This window comes from Mus caroli, chromosome 12 (assembly GCF_900094665.2).
Source record: "Mus caroli chromosome 12, CAROLI_EIJ_v1.1, whole genome shotgun sequence".
Classification (NCBI taxonomy): domain Eukaryota; kingdom Metazoa; phylum Chordata; class Mammalia; order Rodentia; family Muridae; genus Mus; species Mus caroli.
The window spans coordinates 1,310,736-1,333,158 of NC_034581.1; the positions used below are offsets into that span (position 1 = coordinate 1,310,736).

A 22,423-nucleotide genomic window follows, 5' to 3' on the forward strand; every position below is an offset into this window, starting at 1 on the left:
AAAGAAAGAAAGAAAGAAAGAAAGAAAGAAAGAAAGAAAGAAAGAAAGAAAGAAAGAAAGAAAGAAAGGAAGGAAGGAAGGAAGGAAGGAAGAAAGAAATCTACAGAAACCCATTCTATAAAAAACAGACAGTAACAATACAGACCTTTGACAAAACTAAGAATGGACCTTATTTTATCTATTTACTTTATCAAAAATAACTTATAACTGGTAATGTCTAAAATTTAACAAATTTGGTAAACCAGTCTATGATATAAAGTTGATCCACAATAAAAACAAAAACCAAACAGAGCAGGCTCAGCCTCAAATAAAGAAAACAAAACTTAACTATAATCACAATAAAAATTCTTTCATCAATATAGCACACACACATCCACACACAGTTTTTATTTTTTAAGAAGTAGAAAATATGCTAGACCTATGACCACAAGCAAACATGGAATAATAGTTAAATCTACCACAAAGAAAACATGAGGTTCATGTGATTTTACAGTCAAATTCACTTCCAGAAAATTGAACTAAAAAATGGAAAATTCATTTTATGAGACTAGTATATTCTCAATACTAAAACCAGGCAATGACTATACAAGAGAGGAAAGTATAAATCAGTCAAAATAAATCATAAATGTACAAAGGAAAAGTCCTAAACAATTCAAATCCAGATATGTGAGGCTTTTTAATTATGCTAATTTGGATTTTTGGTGTACAGATTAATTACCAGAAGGAAAAAATCTGTAATTTTATCACAGTACATTTATAAAAGAAGCCAGCCATGTGACCTTCTCTGAGGATACAGGAAAAGCATTCAATAAAATTTAACAACCATTCATGATTTTAGAAAACACACAACTCTTAGCTAAGTGGGAAGAAACAGACTTTCCTAAGCCTGGGGGTAGGGTTATACACTCAATAGTCTAATGTTAGAAGCATTTTTAAATTCACAGAGAAATGATGGCCATTATCATTGCATCCAGTCAACAGTTGTCCTGAAAATATAAGCTATGTAACAATTGTCATCATAGGGGGAAAACTATCATGGCATGCTAATTAGTTGTTTAAAATTAATATCCCCAGGACGATGATGCACCAGTGCTTCTGCCATATCAGAGGCAGATTTTGATGGTTTTCTGGCCTGTGATTTTGTGGTTTGCTATGCCTTCAAGTCTTTGTTTGAAAGCCAGACATGATATATACTGGATTCATGAAACCGAAGTAAACAGCTCACTCGTGTGAGGTTTTATAATATTTGGTTGGAGGTTAAGCCCTATTCACTGTTGGCTGTGGCTGTCAGTATTAGAAACTAAAATGTCCTCTGGTGTCCTTGTTTCTGCCTCTTGTTGGTTTTAGGTTTCTCTAATATAATATAATAAATAATGCCTGAGCTCAACACACAATTGCTGCAGCTATATTCTCTAATCTTATAAAGGGATTCAAGTGATACAGTGATAAAGTATAGGGAGAGGAATCGAGGTCTCTTAGACTTAAGACTAAGAGGCAGGCAAAATGGCCCAGCATGTAAAGAGCTTGCCGCTAAGCCTGAGGACCTGAGTTCTAGCCCTAGCTCCCACATGGTTGGAAGGGGAGAACTGATTTCAACAAGTTGTCCTCTGACCTTCACATGCAAGCAATGGAGTGACATGCACAGCACTAACTAAATGAGCAAAGAAAACCTTTTAAAAACATACAGCTAGGCTTTTAATGAGCTTGTGTCCCTGGGCTGTGACCTTCACTGGGATTTGTTTCCTCTGTCTGTAGCCACTGCATGCCCCCTCCCTCCCACACACCTGCCTGTGATGGTTTATATATCCTTGGACCAGGGAGTGGCACCATCTGAAGGTGTGGCCTTGTTGGAATAGGTGTGACCTGGTTGGGTAGGTGTGTCACTGTGGGTGTGGGTATAAGATCCTCACCCTAGTTGCCTGGAAGTCAGTCTTCCACTAGCAGCCTTTGGATGAAGACATAGAACTCTCAGCTCCTCCTGTGCCATGCCTGCCTGGATACTGCCATGCTCCCACCTTGATGATAATGGACTGAACCTCTGAACCTGTAAGCCAGCCCCAATTAAATGTTGCTTTTTATAAGACTTGCCTTGGTCATGGTGTCTGTTCACAGCAGTAAAACCCTAACTAAGACACTGCCCTTGAGAGAACCCCAGGCCAGAGGCAGCAGGGTTGGGGGACTTCTCTTTCCCTCTTTCCCCTTGCAGAAGTCCCAGACCCCAGCTCAGTCTTCAGTGAAGTCCTAACCAGTTAGGATCTGGTGAAACAGTTTGTCTTGAGACAAAGAACAATGCTGTGGGCAATGTTCAGAAACAGTTCCTTTCCGTCTCTCCCAGCCAGCCAGAAGCACATACAGGGGTTTTTCTGAACTAGTCTCCATGAGGATGTAAACGCAGATGATCCTGAAAGTTAAAACTCATAAAAGTGTAGAGGAACCACTAAAACTGCACCCTTTGACACGCTGCACCTCCAATCACTCAAGTTCAGCCTAGATTTTCCTATCCCAGTTCCGAAGGAGGTTTCTGTTTCTAGACTTCTGTTATGGCAGGCTGGGATGTTCCTGCTCTGCTTTCTAGCGCTCAGTTTAGGGAGTATTGGTTTGCTCCGTGTCGTCAGTTTTATGTTGGATTAGTATACATTATTACATTAATTGATCTTTATGTTGATTAATTGATATTTAATTATAAGGTTTAACATATTAATTCTGCTAGCATGATAATTAATATAAATATATTTCATATATTTGATTTTCAGCTTGATTGACTATTTCTCTTATGGACTAGGGTGATATCTAACTATTTATTTTATTTACTCTATTGTAGACAGAGTATCCTGTAGCCCAGGCTTGCTATGTAGCCAGTGGTGACCTCGATTCAGATCCTTCTGACGGAAATATCTGAGTGGTGGGCACATAGGCAAGTGCCACCACATCTAGTTTATGTGATGCTGGGCATCAGGTCCAGGGCTTCATATTTTCTAGGCAAGTATTCACCACCTGGGCTTCATCTTCAGCAGCAGTGACAATGTCCAGTCTTACATCGAAGGCCAGAAACCAGGAGGTTCCAATTAAACCGGCTTTATTAATAACTTTATATAAAAAATCCAAGATAATCCACATTAGAACTAAAAAGGGAGTTTAGTACAGTTTCCATATATAAATATATATAAATTCAGCAGCACTATTATATATGAAGAACAAGCAAGTGAGCTGGATGGTGGTGGTGCACGCCTTGGATCCCAGCGCTTGGGAGGCAGAGGCAGGTGGATTTCTGAGTTCGAGGCCAGCCTGGTCTACAAAGTGAGTACCAGGACAGCCAGAGCTACACAGAGAAACCCTGTCTCACAAAAATAAGGAAACATATGAACAACAACAAAAATAAATTAACAAGCAAATGAAAATGCAGTTAATAAAATAGTCTATTAACTGTAAAATGAAATCCCTAAGGTACCATACCAGTCTAACAGAAGTCAAAAAGTCTGTATGAAAAATACAAAGACTTTTTTTTTTTTTTTTTTTTGGTTTTTCGAGACNGGGTTTCTCTGTGTAGCCCTGGCTGTCCTGGAACTCACTTTGTAGACCAGGCTGGCCTCGAACTCAGAAATCCGCCTGCCTCTGCCTCCCGAGTGCTGGGATTAAAGGCATGCGCCACCACGCCCAGTTACAAAGACTTTTAAAACAATATTTCTATTTACTCTTTGAGGATCTCATATGTGCATATAATGTATTTTATAATCTCTTTCTCCAGTGCCCCTCCAACTCCCCCTAGCTTCACCCTCCCACCCTCCATGCCTCCTTCTCAACTTCATGTCTTCTTTAGAAAAAAAAAAAAAATCAGCTACCGAGTCCAGTTAACCAAGTATGTTAGGACATGCATGGAATTCCAGGAACTGGGAGCTTATGGCAGGAAAGCTGCAAAATTGTGACCAGTATAAGCTATCTATCTAGTAAACTCAAGGCCAGCCTGAGCTACACAGCCAGATGCTGTCTCAAAAATAAATAAATAAATAAAAATAATAATAAACCCCTCAGGTTAGAGGATATAATGTAATGATAAAATAATCACCTACAACATGTAGGGTTCCTGGCTTCAATTTCCCTCCAACACTCCCCAAAATCTCCGTAATTGTATATTCATCTCCTAGGTCCCAGCAACTCTGCTCTATAATATTTGCCTTTTTCAATATGCCTTTTAATTGTTCTTCCAATGCAAAAGAAACAGTGGCTAACATTGTTAATACTTGAACACAAAGCGAGACAGTTGCACTAACTGTTCTCTTCATTACTGTATTCTTTACTGTCTTGCAACTCAAAGCAAATTAATAATAATAGTAATAAATAATAAATTCAGTTTTATAAACAAAGCAATAAATTGCTAATAAATGTTATTAAATCTCAGAGGTTGTCCAGAGTGCACATCTTTTTTAACATGTTTAATGAAATGGGGAAAATGTATAAAACTTCTGCCTGCCAAGGCTTGATTGTGGTCTTTCAAAGACAAATGTTTGCGAGGTGTTTTGAACTATGAACTGAAGTTGCCACTATTTTCTTTTTCCAGGGCATACTGTTTTCACTTGAAAGAAAGACTCACAAACCATGGTTATTCACACTCGGGAATTTGGCAGGCATTTTCTAAAGAAGAAGAAGAAAAGAAGAAGAAGAGGAAGAAGAAAGTGAGCCTGTTACTTCAGGGATGGAGACTGGCTCCGTCTGCTGCCAAGGGTGACTGCTGAGCTTTCAGGCAAACCCCAGAATTTTGGAAGTTATGCCCATCACCACAAACCTCACAATTAAAAAAAAAACTTTGATTATAAAATCAGAAGTGTTATTTATAAATAAATGTGCACTTTGACATATCATAATGAAATCTGTCAGCATCATAAGGGCACATAGATCAGCCAAGGAAACTAATGTTTTCAAATGAGCAAGATGGACTAACAGGTTTATGTGACAACACAGAGGGATGTTTATGTGATTTCAGAATCCACATAAAATAATCTTTAAAACTATTATTTGTTGAATTTGGATTTACATTCTTTGATGAAGAATATCCAAAATTATCTGAGGCTATTAGATATCTTGCTCCCTTTACCACTACCTATCTGTGTGATGCCTGCATTTCTTCATGTAGTCCGGTGAAGACAACATACTGCAACAGGCTGGACGCAGAGGCAGCAAGGAGAAGCCTCCGAGGAGGAGATGACATTTGTTAGGACAGACATCCTTAGGGAGACTTGGGAAGATGCAGAACAAAGCCCCTTTTCTCACATTATTTTTAGATATGGAAAATAGTTCTTTTTCATTTACAAATGTGCAATTTCTTATTGTTATTTTGTAATGAATTTTAAAACAGTTTTGTTTCTCAGTGTCACTTTTGAGTCAATAGACCCAATCCATATAAACAAAAGCTATTTTGAGTCTTTAATAATTTTGACAGTGTAGACAGTTGTAAAAGGATCTCAAGAGATAAACTTTGAGACTCTTTGCCCTAGAGATTTTTATCTCTAAAAATGTCCCATGTCCCACCAAGAGAAAGGAAGAAACAAACCAATTTCCTTGTGGGGGCAATGTTGGTAATTCCTCCTCAAAAGCATATTAGTGAATTATGTCAATAAGAGAATGGGTAAACACCTTAAGTTATATAATAAATAGCTTTTGAAGTTAGAATGAATGTGCTAGGTTTGCTTGGACTCGTGTGGTTGATTCTGAGAAATAAAAACTTGTTACAAAAGGTAAGAGACAGAATGATACCACCTGTATACATTTGCACACCAGAGAGTACGACATCATTGCTCATGGATATGCCCATAAATAGTAAGAACACATACTTTTTCTTGGGGCTACCTGAGAGGTCCAAACCAACCCAGCCTCAGGAGATGGGCTGGTAGGCAAACCATTCACCTCACATACGTGAGGATATGGAGACATCCTAGCTGTTAGATTTGTCAACTGTGAGCTCCTGATTCAGAAACAGTGCCTCAATTTAAAAGGTGGAGAGAGCCATTAAGGAAGAAACTTGGTGTTAACTTCCAATCTCTACAAACAATTGGCACACCACTGGCACATGTGTAAACCTGCACACACACACATACATGCATACAAAAATTAAAAAAAAAATCCAAACCAACAACACCAGCATGGGAGTAGGCGGTGGGGGTCAGGGGAAAGAAAGGACATTTCAAATGTATTCATGCAAACTCCTTAGGAAAATATGTGAGAAAAATGTAGCACAAAGTTAACATTAACTGATCTGGGGCCATAGGTATTGTTTTCTGAATGTTGCTGTTTATTTGAAATACTCTAGCTTTAAAGCAACAACTTATTTTTAAGTGCCATGCAGTTGCTCTCAATTAGTAAAGAGAAGCCAGCTAGCTAGATCCCAGTGAAATGCTTTTTTTTTTTTTTTTTTTTCCATCCAGGGCCAGAGGGCCAGCTGTCCGGCTTTTGCCTGTTGTTTGTTGAGCCTAATAAACTATGGGCTAGTGGGGGGTTGGGGGGGCGGTAATGTCTTTTCTGTCTGCAAAGCTCTTGATCCTGGGTTCTCAGTCCTGGCTGCAGAGGAAATTCTCCCCCAGATTTCTTACAGAACCCCTGCAGCTGTCAGGCAGGGCACGAAGCCAGAATACCCAGCGAACAACTCGAACAGGCACAGCGTAGTTCCCGCTCAGTGCAGAACTCCCAACACAAAGTATCCTGTTCCTGCTCCTTTTGAAGCCAGAGAGAAGCCTTTGATTTGTGTGGTGATGATATCATGTAGCCTGCTGGGTGTAGCTGGGCTCTGGGCACAGCGCTGAGAGGCAACTAACTAATCCCCCAGCACTTCCCAACTCTCCTGGGCCCATTGGGTAATTTCAGAATAAAGCAGAGATTATTATTATTATTTTGCCTTTAAATCCCGCCCAGAAGCCCCTCTGCTTCCTGTTTTCTGAGGTTTTTTTTTTTTTTTTTTAATTGCAAATACCCTGGGCAATAATTTTCAGACTTCATGGCCTCTGATAAGGAGGAAAGAGCCTGATATTCTGGTTTTGTTTCTGTTTGAGGAGTGTATACCCAGAGGAATTGTATGTGTCCCAGATTCAACACAGCTGTTAATTAGAGCTGAGAACACTTGGTTGACCCCTATGTGGCTAATTGCTAGAATTGAGAAGCGTCTCTAAGGGCCTCGTATGATAACAACTGAAAATTGTACTGAGCCTCACCTAAGGCTTCTGGAGCCAGCTCAGGACGGGAAGCAATAGGCTCCCCGCAGTTCCTGGCACTGGAGAGGCAGCTCTGTGCTGAAGGAGCACTATTAAGGATTCTCTTCAGTGATTAAAACACCCACATTTCACTTTGGATGTGAGGCTTGAGGCAGAGTGGTAGAAAAGGCTGGTGGGAGAGCTCAGAACTGTGCAGTGAAGTGTGTGTGGCCTACTTTGGGGGGCTTTGGCCGCTCCCTAATCTTGCAGCCAGCACCAGCAGCACCAACACTTCCCAGGCTATCTCTGTGCTACTACATGGGGTGTGGGTTATTCCTATCGGGGACCCCCACACTGCTTCTAAATGAGCAGCTTGAGGTAAGTATTGTTTCCCACACCTTATGACTGCAAGAACGCCTAGCTCTCAAAATGGGGGACACGTATGGAAGTCATCTATCTTGCCACCAGGATCACAAGGGTGGCAATCACTTCCTGTCTTCTGTGTGCTCTCTGAGGAGATAACAGACTCAGAAAGGTACCGCTGTGAGCTGGAGTGGGGTGGGCAAGAAGAGGAGGCGAATAACAGAGAGGAAAAGTAAGGCTGATCCTTGAAAGGCTGCCAGGGATGGTGGCCAGAGAGAGGAGAATGGGGACAGAGAGATGGGGGGTGGGGGTAGGGGGGTCTGAAGAGGAAGAGGGCAGATGAGACCTGTCAGAGAAGCAGGGGAAGAAGAGCTTGCTCCTTCTCCCTTGCATGGGGGTTGGGGGAGGGTGGGGGATGACGGGCAACAGGGAGTGTTTGGGCCTTCTCAGCCAAGAGGCTGAGAGTATACCCCAGATAGTACTCTGGCCTGCTCCACTACCTCAGCCTGGCCAAAGGAAGGTGTGCTGGAGCCAGCATGTAAGGAGAGATTCATGATCCTTTTTCCAGGAGAGGTTCAAACCGCGAGTCTAATTCCAGGAAGTGATAGCAACAGAAAGGCAACCCAGTCAGCCTCGCCCAGGGCCAGGTTGGGGAGAGACCCAAGGGAGTTGGAGGAAAAAGAATTTATTTCATCGGCTATTAGAGCCAAGGTAGGTTGTCAAGGGCACCCTGTTCCAGGGACAACTGGGGACTCTACTGGTCTTTTGTGAGTGTGGGGATCAAATTCAGGGCCTCCTGCATGCTAGGTAGACACTCTGTTACCGAGCTCTGGTCTCAGCCTATTCTGCAAGGTCTCGAGTCTTTAACTGAACCTTTCACCCTCCTTCCAATAATATTCCTTACTAATAAATGTGTGTGGAGCCCCCTTGAATGTTTGGCTGTGTTCACCGAGAATAGGGGAAATGGAGACAGCTAAGTATAGCTGCAGGCTGCAGGCAAATGCCCAGAAGAAGAAAAAAAAATCAAATATGCAAAGAATCACGGCGTGCAGCCAGAAGAGCATGAAATTACTAGGTAAATGGTGCAACAGAGGCTCAGTCTGCAGAACTGAAATGGGATCGATGAGGGCTCGAGTAGTCAAGGAGACTACACGCAGGCAAGCGGTGGGCTCTGAGAAGTGAGAGTGAGCAAGGCAGGATGGGCGGGCTGTCCCAGGGTGGGCCATCCGGATGGACTGATAAGCCTGGGGCTCATTCACTCGGGGACTCGCGCTGGAGACCAAGCCACAGACCGTTATCATCACGACTTTACACAAAGCAGCGTCAGACGTTGACATTGGTCATGAAAGCTCTCCTAGTTGCTCCACAAGCATCCTGTCAACCCACACAATACCAGGGCCTTGCGTATGATAAGCACATGCTCTGTCACTGAGCTGCGGTCTCAGCATGCTCACACGGCTTGGAAGAAAGGATTTTTATTCTCAGATTAGGGAAACACTTAATTTTACATATGGTAGGTTTCAGCATTATACTTGAAAAACTGAGTCCCAAAGAGGTCAGATGACAAGGTCAACTGTAATCAAGACTATACTTCAGGTTTTATTATTGTCTAATGGAATTGCACTTTTCACTGATGTGGATTTTTTCTTATTATTTATTTATTTTTTTGTCTTTTGGGCAGTGCTGGGGATTGAGTACGTGTGGAGTCATGATTCCCTATAGATTACCATACTTTAAAATAATCACTTTTTGGTTTTGGGTTTTTTGGGGGGAGGGACGACAGAGTCTTTTGCAGCCAAGACTGGCAAGGATGACCTTGACTTCCTAATTCTATTGTCTCCAACTCACAAGGGCCCAGGTTACAGCCATGTATTGAGAAGTATAATTCAGTTTATTTTTATTTTTCCATGTTCATGTGTGCATGTATGTGGGTGCACACATACACACATGCATGCATGTAAATGTGGTGGTTGTTGCTGATGCTGGGATTCATTCTTGATCACTCTTCCACTGTACTCACCGAAACAAGATGTTCTAATCACATCCAGAGCTCATGGATATGGCTTAGTCTTGATGACCAACTTACCCTGGGGGTCCCCTGACTTCACCTTCCAAGGCTGCAGTTATTCATGGCTCCTGTGCCCATCTGACATAGCGTATTGGTTTTGGGAATTTGAATTCTGGTCCTTTCTTATGCTTGCTTGGCAAACACCTTAACCATTGAGCTATGAACCCAGCCCAAAATAATAATTTTAAATATTTTTGTTTTTTATAATAAATGTTTGACCACAGAAGTATGTGAAATACAGATAAACCTCCAAATTAAAATCATTTATAATCACCTCATGCAATTCAGAGATGTTTTGATAATCAGTAAACATCTCCAGTAGCTTTACTTCAGGAGCAAATATATCTGGTCTCCTTTAAGAAAAAGCATTATAGGCAGGATAATGTGGTAGGAAAAGCATGAGATTTGAAAGTCAAGCCCTCAGATCAAGCCCTGTCCAGTCATGATAAGGTGTGTGATCTTCTCCCAGTTAATTAACTTCCCCAGGCTTTTATTTCTCAATTTGCAAAATGATCAAGGTCCAGTGATCCACTTCAGATGTCTGTTCTGAGTCTGAACTTAAAAAAAAAAATCAAACATTGTAAACTTGGAACAGTTAATTAAAACAAAAACAGTATCTGATGTTTTTAAAGGAATGTAGCAGCGTGTTAAAATAGGCTTCTTCCTTTCTTGGGAGTTTTGGCCCAAGCTCCAAAGCTGAAAACAATAGGTTGAAGTGAGTGCCTCCCCCATCCCCACCTCAACATCCTAAATGGGGTACAAGAATGCCCAGGCAGGACCTCCAGAGTAGGTGAGAGCCAGCACTGCCATGATCAGACGTGCCCAGAGCTCCAGGCATTGTGAAAGAAAAAGTTAAGCAAGAGACCCAGCCAATGCCTTTGGACTTGACCAGAAAAAAATGTCTGCAGTGAAAAGCTGGCTGGAGATGTCTCAGGCAGGAGAGTAAGGCAGGGGGTCCCAGCAGAACACATTTCACTCATATAAACCATAGGATAGCTGATGGCAGGTAGCCATGTAGAAAAGATGGACTCCAGTCATATTATGGACCCTAAGAGGTCCGTCTAGATGATTCCAACACAGGAAAACACTCTGTGAGATGGGTTAAGTGTCATCCAGACAATAAAGAAGAAATTTAATTAATGTGACCATCGTCCACACATCGTACACATCTTTATGAAGAGAGGCCCAAGGGGGGGGGAGGCCTTTAGGTTCTTAAAATCAAAACAACAGCTATAGGTCTGCTATTTGCCAAGGGATCACAATGGCAAGAGCCACTTCTTGTTCCCTGGTTCTTTCTGTCCTAGACCCAACTTCAGCAGAGGAGGTGAGACAGAGAGAAGAGAATGGCCGTGTGCTACTTCAGCCCGTTTGTGAGTCTGGATGTGGTCCACACTAATGGACGAAAAACACTTCGTTAGGATAAGAAAGGTCTGGCGTTAGATCAGACCGAACATTTTAATACCGGAAGGTAATCAGAGAACCAAGAGTAGATAGAAAGATTTTTAAAGAGCATTTTATGGAAGCCAGAGAGATGACTTCAGTTGGTAAAGTGCCTGTCACACAAACAAGAGGACCCGAATTCAGATCTCCAGCATCCAGATGAAAAGCCAAGTGTGGCACTATGTATTTGTGGTCCTGGCACTGGAGAGACATAAACAGATCCCCGGGGCTTGTTGAATCCCAACACCAATCTTCTGGGTTCAATGAGAGAGTCTGGCTCCAAAAAAATAAGGCAGAGAGAAATAGAAGACAGTTGATATTTACCCTTAGCCTCCACACATGAGTACCTGTACACAGACATGTGCACTTATATGCATGTACATGTATGCACACATACGCAAAGGACTGTCATAAGATAGAACAATTGCTTTCTGCTCGAACCCTCTCGGTCCATCTTGTTAAATACCTTAGTTACAGAAGAATATTCTGATGAGTTAGGGGAGGATCGGCTGCCAGAAGGAAATGGCCGTAGCTCTGCTTTAAAAATTAGACAATAAGGCGATGGGGACTGAGGATATTGCTGATGTAAATCTGGCAGGAGTTTTAATGACTGCTCAGATGAGGAAGGGAATAGAGTGGATGACTCATGTGAGCTTTTAAAGTCTTGAGCTAGAGTCTCTGGGAGACGGGGACTTGATGGATAGCAATGCCACTTGCACAGCTAAATGTGACCACACACTTGGGTTAATGATGCTGATTTTTTTTTTTTTTGAGTTCTTCAGTCGAGCATCTTCTGAGCCAATTTATGAGTCATATAAAAGAATTGATCTTATTGCTTTTCATTTCTGCAATGTCTTCCCCCACAATGTAATCCATCATTTAGCAAGCTCTGGTTGAAGATCCCATATACGTTGTATGTTCTGTCAGTCACCATAGGGAAAGGTCAGAAGGACACAGGATCTGTTCTCAAAAGGTCTCAGTCTATCTGTTCTACCTGTTTCAGTGAAATCATTGGGGTACCCCAGTTTCTGTGGCCTGAGCTCTCCTAAGTCCGTCAAGCCATTGTTCTTCATATGGAAAGGACAGAGACTTTTGTACACTGGGTGAATCACCATCATAAGTCCATGATGTTGTCACATTGTGTCCAAATTGTCCAAGTTCTGTTAGGCAGAATTTAAGCTGTTATGACATTATCTAGAATTTTTTTTTATCTAGAAATTTGATCTTTGTCAAAACTATGCTTTCTAAATGTAAGCTGGCCTCAAACCCAACCTAAAAAGCATAGATAAAAAGAAGGAAGGAAGAATGAATGAATGCAACAAAGAAAAAAGAAATAGAGAGAGACCTATTCAAACAGAATATCAAAGCTTTGTATTAAAATTAGAAAAGTATAAAAATTAAACAATTAAAAATGTGAAGAAATCGAACCATAGTTGTTTCTTTCTCAGAGCACGTAGCTGGGTATAAAAACAGATGCAGAGTGAAAGATGAACTGATACAGAGCAAGCAAATTATAAGGGAAGATGTTATGAGAAGCCTCACATGTCTAGTCTTGTTCCCATCTGAAACCTCATGAGCATAGCCTTCACTACCCACATGTCTAATGGCATTCCAGTCTTCCAGATTCCAATCCTAAGGGCTCATTAAGTTCTGATTGAAGCACCTCCCTAGCTCACATCTGCAAGCTCTTCCACATTTCTCTTGCAAACCAGTTCCAAAGACATACGACCCATATGGCCAGGTTTAATCAGAGAAACTAAAACACTCTTATCTGAATGTTCTATTAGTTACTTTTGCCAACTAGTGACCAAAATCCCTGATATAAATAACTTAAGAAAGACTTGCTTTGGCTCCAGCTCAGAGAGTTTCAGTCCATCATAGCAGAGAAGGCATGGTGTAGCAGAGTCATCTGTGGTGGCGGAAGTGTGAGGAAGCAACTATTCTAATCATGGTGGTCTAGGAAGCAGCCTTATGGAAGGCTGGTCCCTAATTACCTACTTCTGCCATGTAAGCCCCATTCCCTAAAGGCTCTGGCACTCCACATCCATAATTCTATAGCTAGGAAACCAAAACTCAAAATGTGAGCCCATGGAGAGCATTTAAGATTTAAGCCATAACAGATAGCAAGTCTTCAGTACTAAAGTACTTAAGTAGAGTGGTTAGAGAAAGAGTCTCTAAGGATGTGACATTTATGTGTAAAGGCCCCAAGGGATGATATATCATCATATAGACTGAAGAACCCAAAAGAAGGCACAGACTCTTAAAACATGAGGAAATGTAGAGAAAATAGAATTAGAAAAAGATAGAGGCTGGAGAAGTGGACAACAACAAGGTAACCTAAAAACAGATTTGAAGATAATAGGAAGTTTGAATGATCCTTAAGCACACCATCATCTCTCTCAGTCTCAGTCTCTGTCTCTGTCTCTGTCTCTGTCTCTGTCTCTGTCTCTGTCTCTGTCTCTGTCTCTGTCTCTGTCTCTGTCTCTGTCTCTGTCTCTGTCTCTGTCTCTGTCTCTGTCTCTGTCTCTGTCTCTGTCTCTGTCTCTGTCTCTGTGTATGGCACTCTCTCTCTCTCTTCCCCTCCTCTGTGTGTGTGTGTGTGTGTATGAGAGAAAGAGAGCCAAAATGCTTCAACATTGGCAGAATTGTAGACTCCTTTGCAAGAAATAATATTAATTTTCATGAAGCTTTAAATTTTACCATATTCACATTTAACACATAATTCACATTTAAAACTAGGAAAACCTAAAGAACAAATGGATATTTGCAAACTACACAAGAACTTTAGCTTCATCACTAGTATTGTTGGACAGAGCACAGGAATCCTATGAACTCCTACAGCACGGCTTGCTAAGAAGCCCATGGTAGAAGTTTGTTTGATAAGCTTGATCAGAAGCCCGGCGGTGCGGCAGGATGGCGAGGGTGTCGGGTTTGGCTGCTGCTGAGGCTGCAGGTGCTTTTCCTACTTTCTCATGGTTGGGTCTGGATGATGCCACACTGTTCCATATCACCACTGCTACCAAACTTCACCTACTCAGGTCTCCTTTCTAATATGTTCAGCAGCTGTCTTTAGACAGATGTTGTATTTGAGGAATACCTGGGTTATTCCCATGACTGTGGTTTTAATTGTCCAATGTGGCATTGTTCTGTCTCCATTATTCAACCAAAGCTATGAGTTTGTTTGTGAGACTCACTATGTAGCCAACCTGACTTATAATTCATGATCTCCATGCCTCAGCCTTCCAAGAGCAGATAACCAGCATGCACTGCTATGTCTGACTAAGACTGTTTCAAGTGCTCACCTATATTGTTCTTATGTCTCTAATTCACATCTAGCCTCTTAAGTATTTTGTGATAAGGATAAGCCACATTGGACTGGGGATATAGCTCAGTCACAGAAGTGCTTGTTCTACAGAGCTAAGTGTAGATCTTCTGCATCCATGTAAACAGTCAGGCATGCTCAAGCCTACACAGAGAACCAAGGAGAGCTGGGAGCAGAAGAGGCGCCTTCCCTAGGGAAGAGCACAGCTAGCCATGAAAACATACAGACAATATGGACTCAACGGGTTATATTTAGGAATATATGCATGCAATAACATTTAGTGGAGGAAAGGGGGGCATGTATTTGAATGAAAGTGGGAAAGAGTATCTGAAAGGGTTTGGAGGGAGGAGAGGGAAAGGAGAGATATAATTAAACTATAATATCAAAAAAAAAAAAAAAGAATTCAAGTTTAATGGCTTAAAAAAAATTCCAGGCCTGTGTGACCCCAGGGCTTGCTAGACTGTCTAGCTGAATCAATAAATTCCAGGATCAGCGAGAGACCCTGACTCAAAAATTCATGACATCCTGGCCTCCATACGTGTGTGTGTGTGTGTGTGTGTGTGTGTGTGTGCGCACGTACATAACTAAAATAAAATTTAAAAGTATCCTTCATATTTCAGTTACCAGTTACCTCAAGGATGTAAGCTATATCTTCATAAAGTTGATCTTATGGGCCTGTGATGAGCTTCTGCTTGGGGTAGTGGCCTCTTGAAAAGGCCAGTTTGCTCTCCTAAATGAATGCACTAGTCCACAGGCCCATTATGTTTTCATAGATGATTTACTCAAAATACACAGAGCCTGAGAGACATATGGTAACATATTCAAAGTCAAACAGAAGTCTGAAAATCAAAATCCAGGTCTTCCAATTCCATTCTCAGTTTTTCTCCACTGGGAAAAATCCTTTTTCTGAGGAAGTTGACATTTAAGCGAATGGGTGTGTGCAAAGCCCAGATACAAAGTCAACGGAATTACTCCTGAAGGGCCACTGATAAGTCTTCATTGAATGAAAGCCATAGGGGACACTAGGGCTTTCTCTCTCTCTCTCTCTCTCTCTCTCTCTCTCTCTCTCTCTCTGATGTCAAGTTTTAATCCTTTTTATCGTTATAGCACCTGGACCAGACAAGTAGGCACTGAGAATCACCTACCTCCACTCCTGAAGAAATGTAATCTAGTTTCATTCTATAAACACATTGACACAGGTGGCAGATTTCCTAAAACTTTTCTATAGTTCTGTTTTCTTGCAGTTGTATTATCAGGCCTCCCAAATCCCCCCAAATTAAAATTTATCCAGTTCCTCTTCTCTGTTTCCAGACTAAAAACTCCTTCACACTGCAAGCTGCATACACCAGTCATCCTGAAAGGCACATGAAAAGTTGGTGGGCAGTGTGTAGCACGGTGGGTTTGTCGAGAGTACAATGCTTTATTAGCCGTACACAGAACCATAAACTGGATCCATTTCAGCGTAGTGTAGATCGTTCCCCTGGGTTTACAATAATCACTTCCCTAGGCATGTGGCTCACAGATGAAACACATGCTATGATTTGGTTTTTCAACTACAAAAAAAAAAATCTAAGCAGAAATTCATCACCGACATGTTAAGAATTTGATGACTAAAAATAATCTCTTCACAAAGCACATTAATGTGGTGTGCACATTTGGGAAAGGCTCAAACACACCAGGGGATCTGAATAAGAGTTTGACATCAGAAATCAACCAGGGCCTACCTTTTGATTTGACTAACATCAAACAGCTGTCCCACATGTGCAAAAATACATTTGACACTATTAAATTATGAATGATTTAGGATACTGTGTGTACCAGCCTTTGATCCTCCTCTCAACTGTCTAACTCTGCAATGCTGAATAGAAATTCAATAGATTTCATGTATGAAATATTTCATATTCTCTGATATTACATTAAAAGGTAAAAAATCTAACAGGTGAAATTAATTTCAATACATTTTATTTAACCCAAGATATTAAAATGCTGTCATTTCAATATGTGCCACTAGCTACATTTCAAGAACCCATGTGGCTATAGTTTACCATATTGAGCAACGCAACCTGGTATTTCAGAACTGCCTTCCTTACCCCACCCCTCAGCCTCCCAGTGCCCTCTTCTGTGGCTTCCAGCATGACCTTAGGTTCTTCTATCATAAATGTCTGGCTCACCTAACCAGACAACAATCTAAGTTGCTTTCTTATTTGCTATTGTTTAGATTTGCGTGTGTGTGTGTGTGTGTGTGTGTGTGTGTGTGTGTGTGTGTGCACGTGTGAGTGAAGTTGTCCACAGAGGCCAGAAGACAGCAGTGCGTCACCTAGAACTGAAGTTACAGGAATTTGTGAGCCACCAGACATGGGTATTAGGAACCAAACCTAGGTCCTCTGCAAAGCAATACTTGCTCTTAACCACTGAGCACCTCTCCAGCTTCTCACTTGCTTTTTCTTTTTTTAAATATTTTTTTCCATGATTTATCTTTGTATCCCTTCCCCTTTAGAACACTATCTAGTACATTGAACGGCTTCACATATGGGTGGTTTGGAGAGGACCCGGGCAGGAGAGCAACTCCGAGAGAAGCTGTACTGGTGAACTCATGAATGATATACCAGTTGCCTCTGTGAGTCTTCAGCCTTTGGACAAGCTCTTACCATTTATAGCTTCACCCATTTCAAGTTGTCTTTGTGTATCCAAAGGACAAATTGGTTGACAGACTGTGGGACACAGAACCTCCAACGTGGGACCTAGCAACGTGGGACCAGCCATCTGAGCTCCCTTGGGCTCCATTTCAAACTAAAGAGTCAGGAATAATGGAGCAAGGGAAGAATCTTCTAGAGCCACTGTCTTGCCACTGGGCCATGGGTAGAGGAAGAGCTGCCATTGATGAGCAACTCCCCAGTCTGAGAAACCCAACTGATCAGGCAGAAAGAAGCACTCAACTGGAGGTGCTGGCTCGAGACCAAGGCAGGGATACCAGCTAGACCAAAGGGAGAACAGGCAGCAGGGTGGGAGCACAGCAACCTGAGTAGACACTTCTGCAATGGGAGGTGGCAACTCTTAGCTTGGAGGAAACTTCTCACCAGGCCAGTTGCACAGTGTAGGTCTGAGGGCTGTTACCAGAAGCTCAGCCTGGAGCCTGTTTCTCCAGCTTCTGTGCTTATATGAGCTACTTAATAAGCTCCCTTAGTCTCTGATACCACATTGCGGGCTAGTTAGTATGGGCTAGTTAGTGTGGGCTAGTTAGTATGGGTTTTACTGTTGAAACCAAGAACTTACCCCCATTTTGGAGGTTACATCAGCCAGTTTTCTCTAGTACTACCAAGTGTATTATACCTCTGTTATCTGATTTATTTCCTTTAAGTAAAATTTGTTGAACCTCTGGTCATAAAGGAGTAAGATTTGCACATATTATCTTCTTCAGTCTTGATTATGCAACTTCTTTCTGGTACCAAAGTCCCCCAAATTCTGAGTGGCTGGAGTTCCTAGACAATTCCTGTAAATAGTTATAATCATAAAAGCCACACGGAGACTTCGTGGTACAGGTAGTTTGATTACCCTCCCACGGGTTGTTTTATGACCGTGCTGTAAAAAGGAAGAGAATGGGGAGAAGAGAGGACTCACCCACTAAGCCCACACCCACTCTGTACCCAGCCTACTGCCTGCGTCCTGGTATGTGCCTGTGTAGGATGAGGAAATGAGACTCCTCCCCTTTCTCCTCCTACCTGACCCAAGCTGGCTTTTCCAATACAAGCTGATTTTTATGCTGTGCTCAAGATGTTGAGGAATTCATTCTCTTCCCTATTTTGCCATGAACAATGACCATAAAGACCCCTTTGCAATATACAGATCTTTTCCTCATAAAACAGAGAAACCACAGCACAGCAGTAACCACTCTGAGCAAAGTCAAAAGGCCAGTGACAAAATATTTGCAATTCATATCACAAATGGCTGATGTCCTGATATAAAAAGATCCTGAAAATCAATAAGGTAATGACCAAAATTACCCCATAGAGAAATAGGCCAACAGAGAAACAGTTTATGGAAGGGAAACAGAAGGAAAATACTAAGACAAGCAACTCCTTAACATATGCAAAGGAAAAAAATGTGGTTTTCAAGTACTATGCTGACATTCCACTTTATAACATCTTAGAATGCTACAGACCAAAATGTAGGCCAAACCATGGTGCTGGCAAGAGCTGGGGAGATGGGTGTACTTATTGGTGAAAGTATACATTGGAGCCTCTAAAGGACAAGTTACAATTATACAGGCTCTTAGCTGGCATCCCAGTGCTGGGAGTTCAGTCTACAGGCACACTTAAACATACATGAACTGAACTGTGGACAACTGCAGCATGTATGTGAGAGCAAAATAAGCACTCACTTGTCATCTGAACGTAAAGAGAAAAGGAAATCGAATCTTGACCAAATGGCTAAGCTGCCTTCATCCTGAGCCTCCCTGTGTAGGGAGGAAGGCCATCTTCTGCAGGGATGATCCTTAAGATTACATAGGGCATTCAGAGCGAAGAGTACACACACACACACATGCACACGCACATACACACACACACACACACACACACACACACACACACACGCAATATGCCCTCTTGCGATGCCAAGATGCAAAATGAAATACCTTGCTTAAAACAAGGCTTTACATGCCAGCAAGATAGCTCCACAAGTAAGGGGTCCCTCAGGTTGCCAAACCCAATGATCTGCGTTCCATCCCCAGGACCCACAGGCTGGAGAAGAGGAGCAATTCCATCCAGATATCCATGCAGGGGCCCACACACGCAATAAACAAACATAGTTTAAAAAAAAATTAAAGGCTTTGCACAGCTCAGCCATCTGAGCTCCCTTGGGCTCCATTTCAAACTAAAGAGTCAGGAGTAATGGAGCAAGGGAAGAATCTTCTAGACCCACTGTCTTGCCACTGGGCCATGGGTAGAGGAAGAGCTACCATTGATGAGCAACCCCACTGTAGATCTTTTTCTCTGCAGAGAAGGAAAGACTGAGCCAGCTTAAGAACCATTTAGGACCCCCTGTAGGGATCAGGGGGATTCAGGTAGAGGTGGGGCTCACTACTCTGGTGCCTACCCATAAGTCTTGCAGCCAACCATTGTCTAAGCAGCAGGTCCCCAGGAAACACTACTCAGTATGACACTCCATGAGAATGGAGCCTCTTGAAGGGAGTATAATTCAGACGTTGTCCATTGGAAATGTGTGTGTCAGCCCTTGCAGGAAAACGTGTCTACATTCAAAGCTGAGAGAGATCCGAAAAGGAAACTGCGAGGATCTTTACACAAAGACTCGAATCAATAGGGCCAAGGCAGGAGCCAGAAGCAGACAACACACAGAAGGAGCTTACCACAAAACTGGGGAAAATCACGACCAAGATTAATCTCTGTGAGCTCTGGAGACTAAAGAAAGCTCAGCTCTATCTAAGTGCGCTCAAAGCAGAGATGTCCCCCCCGCCCCCCGCCGCTTTGGGGAAGAGTTGTGTACAAGAAAGCCTTAGATTTCTACTGTGGTGGCTTCTTAAAGTAACCACACCCATGTAACCAGCCTTTAGACACAGATATGGGACAGTATCCACACCCAAGAAAGTTCCTCTGTGCTCCTGCAGAGCCAAGTGTCTTTTGGTAGATGTAAGAATCCATTTCTGCTGGAAATGTATAGAGGAGTAGTTTTATTTTATTTTATTTATTTTATTTTTAGGTTAGCATGCAAAGTAATGGGTCTCATCACAGCACCTTTGTACATACATCTTTATAATTTGTTCTTCGCTGTTCCCCTCCTCCACTGCCTTCCCCTCTAGCTGGTTCTCTTTCTTCCCAACTTCTGCTTTTTAAAGAATTTATTTCATTACTGTTCTTTCCTCCACTAAGATCTCTTCCTCCCTTCTCAAGATTCCCTTTCTAACTTAGTGACCTATGTCCACATAAGTAAACACACACACACACACATATATATATGCCTTAATAAAATTCTACTGTACACGTGTACCATTATTTCTTTATCTTCTCATCTGTTGGTGTACAGCTCAGCTGATCCAATTCCTGGCTGTTGTAAGTAGTGTAGCTAGACACATGGATATGTAAAAGCTGTGTGGTATGCTCAACTACAGCCATTCAGGTGTACACCCAAGTGCTAGTAGCTAGTCATACAGTAGTTCTATTTTCTGTTTTTAAAGGGATTTCTATAAGGGCTTCCATAGTGGCTACACAAGTTAGTACTCCCACCTGTGGTAATTGGGGGATGGGGTGGGATGCATTTTGTTTTATTGGAGAGAGCCATTCTGACTGGGATCAGATAGAATCTCAAAGTAGCTTTCATTTGCATTTCCCTGTTGGTTACAGTTGTTGACCACTTTTAAAGTATGTTATCTGTCACACACAGACACACACACACAGCTTTTTTTTTTTCTGTCTATTTAGTTCATAAGCCCATGAACTGATTGAGTAAATTTGGTTTTGTGCTGTGTAACTTTTTTTTTTTTTAAAGATTTATTTATTTATTATATGTAAGTACACTGTAGCTGTCTTCAGACACTCCAGAAGAGGGCGCCAGATCTCGCCACGGATGGTTGTGAGCCACCATGTGGTTGCTGGGATTTAAACTCTGGACCTTCGGAAGAGCAGTCGGGTGCTCTTACCCACTGAGCCATCTCACCAGCCCCGCTGTGTAACTTTTACAGTTCTTTGTATACCCCAAATCTTAGGAACCTGTTCGGTGTGTAGTTGGCAAAGATGTTTTTCTTGTTTCATGAGCTGTGAGCTGTGTCTTTGCATTGAGATTTGCTTACTTTGCTAGACAGAAGCCTTTTGATTTTTTTATTTTGATTTTTTGCAGTATGTGAGCTTTGATGGTGTCTGTTTTATGGTGCATTGTGTGGTACATATGCACATAAATGTCCAGATGGACAAGTCCAAGCCTGTGCATGTGAAAGACAGGCGGGTGTCTACTGCTTACTTACTCATTCATTCATTCATTCATTCATATTTGGTTTCTCCAGACAGGTTTCTTCTGCATAGCCCTGGCTGTCCTGGAACTCACTCTGTAGTGCAGGCTGACCTCACAGAGATCTGCCTGCCTTTGCCTCTTGAGTGCTAGGATTAAAGGCCTGTGTCACCACCACCACACAGCAAGTGTTCTACTCTTAAGACTGGTCTCTCACTAGGTTGGCAACCCACTACCCCGCCCCTCCCCCACAAAGCCATAACAACATAGATTTCCTTTTATATGTGTGTATGCTTCGCCTGCATATATGTCTGTTCAATAGCTATTTGAAGATGGTATTAGATCATCGGGAAATAGAGTTACACATGATTATGGGTCATATGGGTGACAGGAATTAACCCAGATCCTCTGGAAGAGCAGCTGTTGGTATTAACCACTCTCCAATTGATACTAGCCATCTCTCCAATCTAAGAGTGGAAACTCTTTAATTTCATGTAATCCCATTTGTTAACTCTTAGAATTATTTCCTGTGTTGTTAGTGTACTGTTAAGAAAACTCTTGCATATCCTTAGATCTTGACGTGTTCTCTGTATTCTCCTACAGCATTTCCAGACTGACTGTCAGTGTATGTGGGAGGAATGGATCTAGTTTCATAGCTCATTTGCCTACGTGTGGAAATTAGTTTTCCTAGCACCATTTGTCAAAGAGACTGTTTCTTCTCTGGTGTGTGTTTTTGACAGCTTTATTGACAATAGGCTTGTTTCTGAGTGCTCTACTCTACTCCATCAGTCTACAAGGCTGCTTTAGGCCAGTGCCATGCTGTTTTGTTACTGTAGCTCTGCAGTGTGGTTTGAGACCAGGTGTTCCTCCAGCAACACTCTTTCTTCCTGATTGCTTGAGCTGCTTGGGGCCTTGATGCTTCCATACAAATTTTCAGATTGTTTTTTGCTACTTCTGTGAATACTGCCATTGAGATTTTAGGATTAGCTTTTTAGGTCATTGTACTGGCTATTTTTGTGTCAACTTGACACAGCTGGAGTTATCACAGAGAAAGGAGCTTCAGTTGAGGAAATGCCTCCATGAGATCCAACTGTAAGG

General features: G+C 42.0%; 1 long non-coding RNA gene across 1 annotated transcript; it reads left to right on the forward strand.

The window, feature by feature from the left end:
- The first annotated feature begins 7,326 nt into the window (after positions 1-7,326).
- LOC110306448 lies at positions 7,327-12,363 on the forward strand. The gene is made up of 3 exons (XR_002379274.1): positions 7,327-7,553; positions 8,107-8,249; positions 10,911-12,363. It is a non-coding gene; the product is annotated as an uncharacterized LOC110306448 (long non-coding RNA).
- The last annotated feature ends 10,060 nt before the right edge of the window (positions 12,364-22,423 follow it).